Below are 9,138 nucleotides of genomic sequence, written 5' to 3'. Positions count from 1 at the left end.
AGACTCATCATACAAGGTACAAAACTTTCTTCCCTGGTTAGCCCTAAAAGAGACCCAAGATACCTTCCCTCCACCCGAACCCGGCTTCGTCAACCCAAACAAGTAGGAAAAAAGAGAAATAGAGGGAGCAACGCCCAAAAACTGACACAAAAGTTGAAACAGCTTTAAAAATGCCCAAGAATTTGGATGGAGCTGCGTAGGGGCAAGGTTACAAGACCACAACACCTCGGACTCCAGGTCGGTAAACGGAAGTCGGACATTTCGCTTAGAGAAGAAACAGTCATAAGCATAAAAGAAAAGCTTCTCGGAACTATCTAAAGGCGGGAAGCACACTCTCTCCTCGGAATCCGGGGCTACTAATTCATAATCCCTCTCAGACTCTCTATCCTCACATATGCTACACTGCCTACGGAACCTAGCTAAATACTCAGAATCTACCACAGAAGGGACTCTTAGGGGAACAGGATCTACCCAACCAAGACCACTCGGAATCTTGGTCGACATCGCCTGAAGAACCTTTCGAGACATAAAAATCTTGCCTACAAAGAAGAATACAAACAGCAAGCAAAAATCACATAAAAGCAGACAGTGAAAACCCATTCAGCAAAACCCGAAAGCAACAATGCCAGAGAACAAAAAAAGAGCCCCCCCCATATACAAGCAACAGCGGCGGCGCCTCTTTTTGGGGCAACCCAGGCATAGAGAAAAAAGAAACAAACAAAGAGCCACACAAAAGAAACAGAAGCATATGTGCACAAGAAAAAGAGATGGGAACAAACCTGGAAGAAAGAAACGAGGACGACGAGCTCCGAAGCAAGGAGAACGGAACGACGGCGCAGAGCAGAGACCGAGCTCCCCAAACTCGGCGAGCTCATAGAAAGTCCGACCTCATCCCAAGGCCCACGCCCGAGGTCGGACCTCGGCCAATAAAGCCAAAGAAGGCCCATCAAAAGGAACGAAGCCCAAAACCTGAAGGCCGAAAAGGCCTAGGAAAGGCGGTTCCACAAAGATAGAACTCCCAAAAGATAAGATAAGATAAGAATATCTTATCCAGGGAAGATCACGGCCAAACTACTATAAATACACTGGAGCACCCAGGTATAACTCACACTCTAATTCTACTAAATATCTGCTTGGACCCATGCTAACTTAAGCATCGGAGTGTCATTGCAGGTACAACCACCAACTTCTCCAAACATCAAGCTCGGGTCCCTGACCCCCACCTCGGGCCTCTCCAGAGACGACCGAGCTACACGTTTCAGGTAACCCCCAGAACAGGTATAAAGGGGGATTAAAATACACAATTTTAAAGCTTTAGGAAGCAAGTTTTCAATCATAGAATAAATCCAGGAAGGAATTTGTAAAACCATGCAAATCATATGAATAAGTGAGTGAAAAGCTAATAAAAACCACTCAAGTTAGCACAATATAAACAATAAAATATTAGTTTATCAACCTCCCCACACTTAAATATTACCATGTCCTATATGTGAATGCAACCTATATGTGAATGAAATGCAAAGAGAATGAATAAGGGACAGTAAGACTCATGAAATACAACCTATATGTGAATGCAACTATATGCAAAATGCTTTTATATAGTTGGTTAAAGGTAAACAAATCTTTTAAGAACAAATATGAGCTGGATTTCACTATTTCAAATCACAAAATAAAGTACAAGTAAACTTGCAAAAGAAAATAGCTCATGAAAGTAGGAACAAAGAATCGATAATCGAACCCACGCTGGAAGTGTATACACTCTAATCGCTCAGGTGTTTGAGGTTTAATTCTTTCAATTCTCTAATAATCTTGCTTTCTAAGGCTTGCTCTTCATCTAACAATCAACAAAAATTTAATACACCAAAACACATATCAAGAGGTCTTTTAAGGGTTGTAATGGGGTCAAGGTCAAGGTAGGATTGTATTTGGTCAAGTGGACTAAGATCTGAATCCTTAATTAACCTAAACTTCCCACCTAACTTAGGACAATCCATGTAATTACAATACAAAATTTAACTGCCCATTAACGATGTTTACCACAGATTCATGCATCCCAAATTTAAGTACAACTCATATGCATTGATATTATTACTTAATTTGGGGCATTTTGTCCCCTTTTATTATTTGCTCTTTTTCTTTTCTTTTTCTCTCCCTTTTTATATTTTTCTTTTTATTTTTTCTTTTCTTTTATTTTTCTCAATGCATACGTTTAAGATATTGAATGCAAGAATATGCTCAATTATTGTTTTGCACATTTTCACAAGAATACACAACACCCAATTCTCAAACCAAATGTTTTCAATTCCAATTTTCCCACACTTAAATCATGAACACTTTCACTAGTCTATGCTAACGAAGGATTCAAATTAAGGACATTATTGTTTTTCGCTTAGAGTTAAAGATGTGCTAAAATAAAGAACAAATGGGATAAAATAGGCTCAAATTGGTTTGCAAAGGATAATGAAAGGTAAGACCATATCGGTATGTAAGCTTAGTGAAATAAGGCCTCAATCATATAAGTGCATGCATACATCAAATAATGAAAATATAGAATTAAGCAAGAAAAGATTACAATTATAGAGAAAAAACACACATAAAAATAAAATAAAATAAAATAAAATATTTGTTGATAAAATGTAACCAATCAAATAGGCTCAACATCTCACTGGTTTTGTGTGTTCGAGCTCTGAACCACGTTCCAAAATAATATTTCTTCAAACAAGTTTCTCAAAAATTTTAATTCAAATTAGTGAAGTGCTATAAAAGGTTTCTTGAAAAAGAAAATATTACTTCAACCAAGTAGTGGTAAAATATGCACACAATGTAACAAACATGCAATCAAAGATGCAAATGCAACAACTAACTATAAAGAAGAGTAAGAATTGGTGTTGAAAAGGAAGTAGCTAATCACCGGAAGTCGGTATCGACCTCCAGACACTTAAAGATTGCACCGTCCTCGGTGCATGCAGAGACGTGCAAGTGGATGGGTGTGGTGGTTCCTCAAGTGGTGCTCTTTTTGTTCCTCTCCTTGCCGGTGGATTGGAAGCAGCTTTCTCCTTACCCTTCTTGGTGGCTATCCTAAAAACGGGAAAAAAGAAAAAAGGTGTATGAGTTCAAAAGGATAAAGCAAGGATGGAGACAGTACGAGTGATAATCTTGCCAAGGTAAAGGTAATGAGCTAAATACATGGTCGCGACTACATGCAATTAGTTCATCAATGGTAATATAGCAAGTGCAGATTATGACATTTAGATGCAAGATGTTCATTGGTATGCCGGTAAAGGCATGAGTAGCATAGATCAATCATCAATAACTAAGATGTATTATCACTCATAACAAACTGATAATCATGTTTGTATTGACAATTATTTTCAATTAATAAAAAGGATTGTAAGGGTGTAGTGAAAGACAGGCATTAGAGTAGAGGAATGGAACAATTAAAAATGCAAAATGCCATACGAGCTTTTTCACAAACACTTAGTATGCATGTTTAATATGATAAGGAAAGAATTAAAACTGAAAGCATGCAAGCAATCCAAAAATAATTAATAATAATTGTCAAACAATTCCTTAATAATGCACAAGCAATTATAGGAAAATAATCACCCAATTTAGATTTCTAACACCAATTAGAACAATGCAAGAAAAAAAGAAATAAATAAAAAAGAAGAAGAAAAAGAAAATAAAAAGAAAGAACCTTGGGAAGAAGGTGAGAAAGTGAGGTAATGGAGAATAGGAGGTGAAGAAAATATGATAAGAAGAAGAAAAGAGTGAAGAAAGAAAAGAGAAGGAAATTAGGATTTGGAAAGATAAGATAAGGAAACAGGGTTGCGCAGGGTTCTCGGTGTGTTGCGCGGACGACGCGTACGCGTGGTTCACACGTATGCATGGGTTGTGCACTGAGGGTGGGAGGGGGCGACGCGTAGGTGTCGGTTTAGGGTGACCGTGTTTGTGCTACTAGCGTGAGGGCAACGTGGCACTTGCACAACCCTTTGTTCGTTTTGGGATGTGACCCAACATGTCATATGACGCGTTCGCGTCAGGCACGCGCACGCTTGGTAGTGCTTATTGTGAAAGTGACGCGCACGCCTCCACGACGCGTTCGCGTGATGCGATTTGTGCCTCGGGCACAGTGCCACCACCAAGCCAGCCTAACTTTTGGCCATTACACCTTTTACGTCGATTTTTCAGGGCCACGCGTGCGCATTATTGATGCGTACGCGTGATGGGCCAAAATTTCAAATGACGCGTACGCATGAGGGACGCGTACGCGTGGTGATGCTTGTGCGATTGGCACACTTCCTGCACAGTTCCCACACAACATTCTGTTCAGTTTTTTTTATGCAGAATGCAGATACTAATGCAAACGTTATGAATGATACTAATAAAATTAAATTAAAATAAACTAGGAATAAAAGGAATGATTATACCTTGGTGGGTTGTCTCCCACCTAGCACTTTTAGTTAAAGTCCTTAAGTTGGACATTTGGTGAGCTCCTTGTCATGGTGGCTTGTGCTTGTACTGATCCTTGAATCTCCACCAATGTTTGTAATCCCAATGGCCTCCAGGATCCCAAACTAGATGCATAAAGCCTTCAAGTAAGTTAAAGCAAGTGATAAGTCCTCAAGAGTGTTGATCGCTAGAATGAATTTCGGGGTCCCAAACCTTGCTTTTGCACCCATCTTCTTGTTGATCATCATTTTTCCACTTGGGTAGTAAGCAGTCGAAATTCTGACTGAGACATCCAAACAGTTTTCTAGACCCATTCAATTGAGATTTGTACCAACCTTTGTACTTCAATTTGGAGCATGCAACCATATTGAACCTTGCTTGACATTTTCCACCCCTAACCATTTCCCGCTTGCTCTTATGGCCACAAAGAGCTTTAAGCTGACCATCTGTCTCAAGTAAAGCATATTCAAGTGAGCTAATTAAGCTTAGAGATGAGAGATTTACCCACTTGAATGAAGGAATGGACGGTGATGGCTTTGGGAAAGAGGACTCCAAAACTTTGGCAAGGTGATTTCTAGCTCCATTCCCTTGAGCTCTTCTTTGACAACTTCCACCTCTTTGCAAGCTTCTTCAATATCAACCTCTTCCTCTTGGTAGCTTTCTTCCAATTCGATCTCTTCTTCATTGTTCACCAAGGGCATGGGAGGTTGTGCTTCTTCTTCTTTAATCTCCATGTCAGGTCCAATGGGAGAGGATTCAAATGTAGATAAGAATTCATTAATGATTGAATCCATCTCTTGGTTGTCTCCTTCAAAGTCTTCAACCATGATATGCCTTGGAGGTTGTACTCCCTCCTCAACATCAAATTCAAACTCCTTAGAAGGGGGCTCTATGACTTGAGTTTCCCATGGAGGTTCCACATCTCCTAAGTCTTCAACCACTTCTTCTTCTTCTTCTTCAATAATTCTGGCTTCCTCCACTTGTTCCAATACAAAGCTATGCTCCTTACTGTCTACTGGAGTTTCTAGTATCTCCTTCATGCTACATTCTTCATTAGATTGTCCACATGAAGCCATGGGGGTTCCTTGAGTGTCCGAATGTCGGGAAGGTAATCGATTGATCGCTTAATCCAGTTGGCGAAGGGTTGCATGAAGTTTTTCCACTATTTTCTTGAGACGCTCCCTTGATTCTTGGGTTGATGGATTTGGACATAGTGCATAGGGAAGTGGTGGTTCTTATGAGTAATTGGATTGGAATTGGGGTGGATAGGGGTAAGGGTCATACGGGGGTGAATGGTGATAGGGGGCTTGTGAGTGTGGTGGTTCAAAGCTATGTTGAGGAGGTAGTTTGTGGACATATGATGGGGCTTGTTGGTAACTACAAGGGGGTCCACCATATCTATCATCTTGCTACGCACCTCGAAATGGCTCTTGACCAAAGTAATTTAGTGGGTTTTGGTTGTCACGAGAGGGTCCACCATAACTATTGTCTTGGCATGCATTGTAGAATGGTCGTCGTCCATCATAATTTGGAAGGTGTTGTTGACAAAAGTGGTGATCAGATCCTTGTGGCTCCGTCCATCTTTGATTGTTTTAACCTTGATGCATATTCCTGTTATAGCTTCCATTCCTTTCAACAATATTAGAACAAAACTCAAAGCGATGGGGTGAGAACTCATAGTAACTAATAAAAATTAAAAACAAAAACAAAAATAAATAAACAAGAAAAAGAAAATATTTACAATAACCAATAATAAGGTACACGTTTGTAATTTTCCAGCAACGACACCATTTTGACGAACGGATTCTTACGTGGTCTAGAATTTTACAAATAAGCTTTCATTGTAAGTATAGTTTCTAAACCAACAGAAAATCCTTTCGTACAAAAGTTTAGTTGTCACAAGTAACAAAACCCAATAAAATTTATAACCGAAGTATTTAAACCTCCGGTCGTCTCTCAAGGAATTGCAAGGAGGTATGATTTATTATTGGTTATGGAAAATAGTATATTTTTGTTTGGGTTTTTAGAAATAAGGAACAAGTAATTTAAATGCCAAGAAAAATATATTAATTATAAAATCTCTTGGAAAGGTATAAGAATTCGAAATTCTATCCTAGTTATCCTTATCAGGTGTGATGAGAATTGGATTTACTCCCACTTAGTTAACCCTTACTAAATAAAGGAAAGTCAAGTGGAATAATTAATTTGATCCTCAAGTCCTAGTCAACTCCTGTGGAAAGACTAACTTTAGAGCGATCCAAATCAATCAGAAATTCCCAAATCTCAATCTACTACTGAGTTTGATAACTCAAGTGTCACCAATTACTTAACCAAAGAAAAGAGTGATAAATCTAAATTAAATTAAAAGCATTAATAACATAAATTTGAAGAAAGCAATCTTAAAACTTAAATACCTCAATGTGTATTAAATAAAATATTCAAATCTAACATGAGAAGGTTCATAAGCCAATTTGGCAACATAAGTCAAATACAAGTAAAAGCATTAGAATAAATAAGAGTAGAAGAGAAACATAAATTAAAGGAACATTGAACCTGAATGAAGGAAAAGTAAAATCCCTAATCATAATAGAAATCCTAAATCCTAATCCTAATCCTAAGAAAGAGGAGAGAGCCTCTCTCTCTAAAAGCTACATTTAAAAACCTAAAATTGTGTATTATGGAGTTGTGTTGTATATCCCGAGTCTCTGCATGTTCTTTGGCTTTATTCTGTGTTTTTGGGCCAAAAACTAGGTCAAAATGTGGCCCGAAATCACCCCAGCGATTTCTATTATTTCTGCAAATCGCGCTTTGTCACGCGTACGCGTCGGTCACGCGTACGCGTCGTTTGATGATTTTCCTCTCCATGCGTGCGCGTCAGGCATGCGCTCGTGTCGTTTGCGTGAACTCCAATCCATGCGTACGTGTCTAGCACGCGCACGCGTCGCTGTGATTTTGTCCAAATCGCGCGCACGAGTCAGCCATGTGTGCGCGTCGCTATTTGCTAGTTGTCTCCTTTATTTCTTGTGCTCCTTCCCTTTTTGCAAGCTTCCTTTCCATCCTCTAAGCCATTCCTGCCCTATAAAGCCTGAGACACTTAACACACGGATCACGGCATTGAATAGTATAAAGGGGCATTAAAAAACAATTTTAAAGCTTTAGGAAGCAAGTTTTCAATCATAGAATAAATCCAGGAAGGAATTTGTAAAACCATGCAAATCATATGAATAAGTGGGTGAAAAGATGATGAAAACCACTCAAGTTAGCACAATATAAACCATAAAATAGTGGTTTATCAACCTCCCCACACTTAAACATTAGCATGCCCTCATGCTAAGCTCAAGGAGACAGAGAATGAATAAGGGACAGTAAGACTCATGAAATGCAACCTATATGTGAATGCAACTATATGCAAAATGCTTTTATCTACTTGGTTAAAGGTAAACAAATCTTTTAAGAAGAAATATGAACTGGATTTCACTAATTCAAATCACAAAATAAAGTACAAGTAAACTTGCAAAAGAAAATAGCTCATGAAAGCAGGGAACAAGAAATCGAGCATCGAACCCTCACTGGAAGTGTATTCACTCTAACTCGCTCAGGTGTTTGAGGTTCGATTCTCTCAATTCTCTACTAATCTTGCTTTCTAAGGCTTGCTCTTCATCTAACAATCAACAAAAACTTAATGCACCAATACACAGATCAAGAGGTCTTTTAAGGGTTGTAATGGGGTCAAGGTCAAGGTAGGATTGTATTTAGTCAAGTGGACTAAGATCTGAATCCTTAATTTCCCACCTAACTTAGGACAATCCATGTAATTACAATGCAAAATTTAACTGCCCATTAATGATGTTTACCACACATTCATGCATCCCAAATTTAAGTACAACTCATATGCATTGATATTATTACTTAACTTGGGCCATTTTGTCCCCTTTTATTATTTGCTCTTTTTTTTCTTTTTCTCTCCCTTTTTTTCTATTTTTCTTTTTATTTTTCTTTTCTTTTGTTTTTCTCAATGCATACGATTAAGATATTGAATGCAAGAATATATGCTCAATTATTGTTTTGCACATTTTCACAAGAATACACAACACCCAATTCTCAAACCAAATGTTTTCAATCCCAATTTCGCCACACTTAAATCATGAACACTTTCACTAGTCTAAGTTAACCAAGGATTCAAATTAAGGACATTATTGTTTTTCGCTTAGAGTTAATGATGTGCTAAAATAAAGAACAAATGGGGTAAAATAGGTTTAAATTGGTTTGCAAAGGATAATGAAAGGTAAGGCCATATGGGTATGTAAGCTTAGTGAAATAAGGCCTCAATCATATAAGTGAATGCATACATCAAATAATGGAAATATAGAATTAAGCAAGACAAAGATTACAATTATAGAGAGAAAACACACATCAAAAAATAAAATAAAATAAAATAAAATATCGATTGATAAAATGTAACCAATCAAATAAGCTCACAATCTCACTGGTTTTGTGTGTTTGAGCTCTAAACCACGTTCCAAATAATATTTCTTCAAACAAGTTTCTCAAAAATTTTAATTCAAATTAGTGAAGTGCTATAAAAGGTTTCTTGAAAAAGAAAATATTACTTCAACCAAGTAATGGTAAAATATGCACACAATGTAACAAACATGCAATCAAAGATGCAAATGCAACAACTAACTA

Source organism: Arachis duranensis, chromosome 4 (genome assembly GCF_000817695.3).
Source record: "Arachis duranensis cultivar V14167 chromosome 4, aradu.V14167.gnm2.J7QH, whole genome shotgun sequence".
NCBI classification, from domain to species: domain Eukaryota; kingdom Viridiplantae; phylum Streptophyta; class Magnoliopsida; order Fabales; family Fabaceae; genus Arachis; species Arachis duranensis.
Note: the sequence above shows the minus strand (reverse complement) of the source record.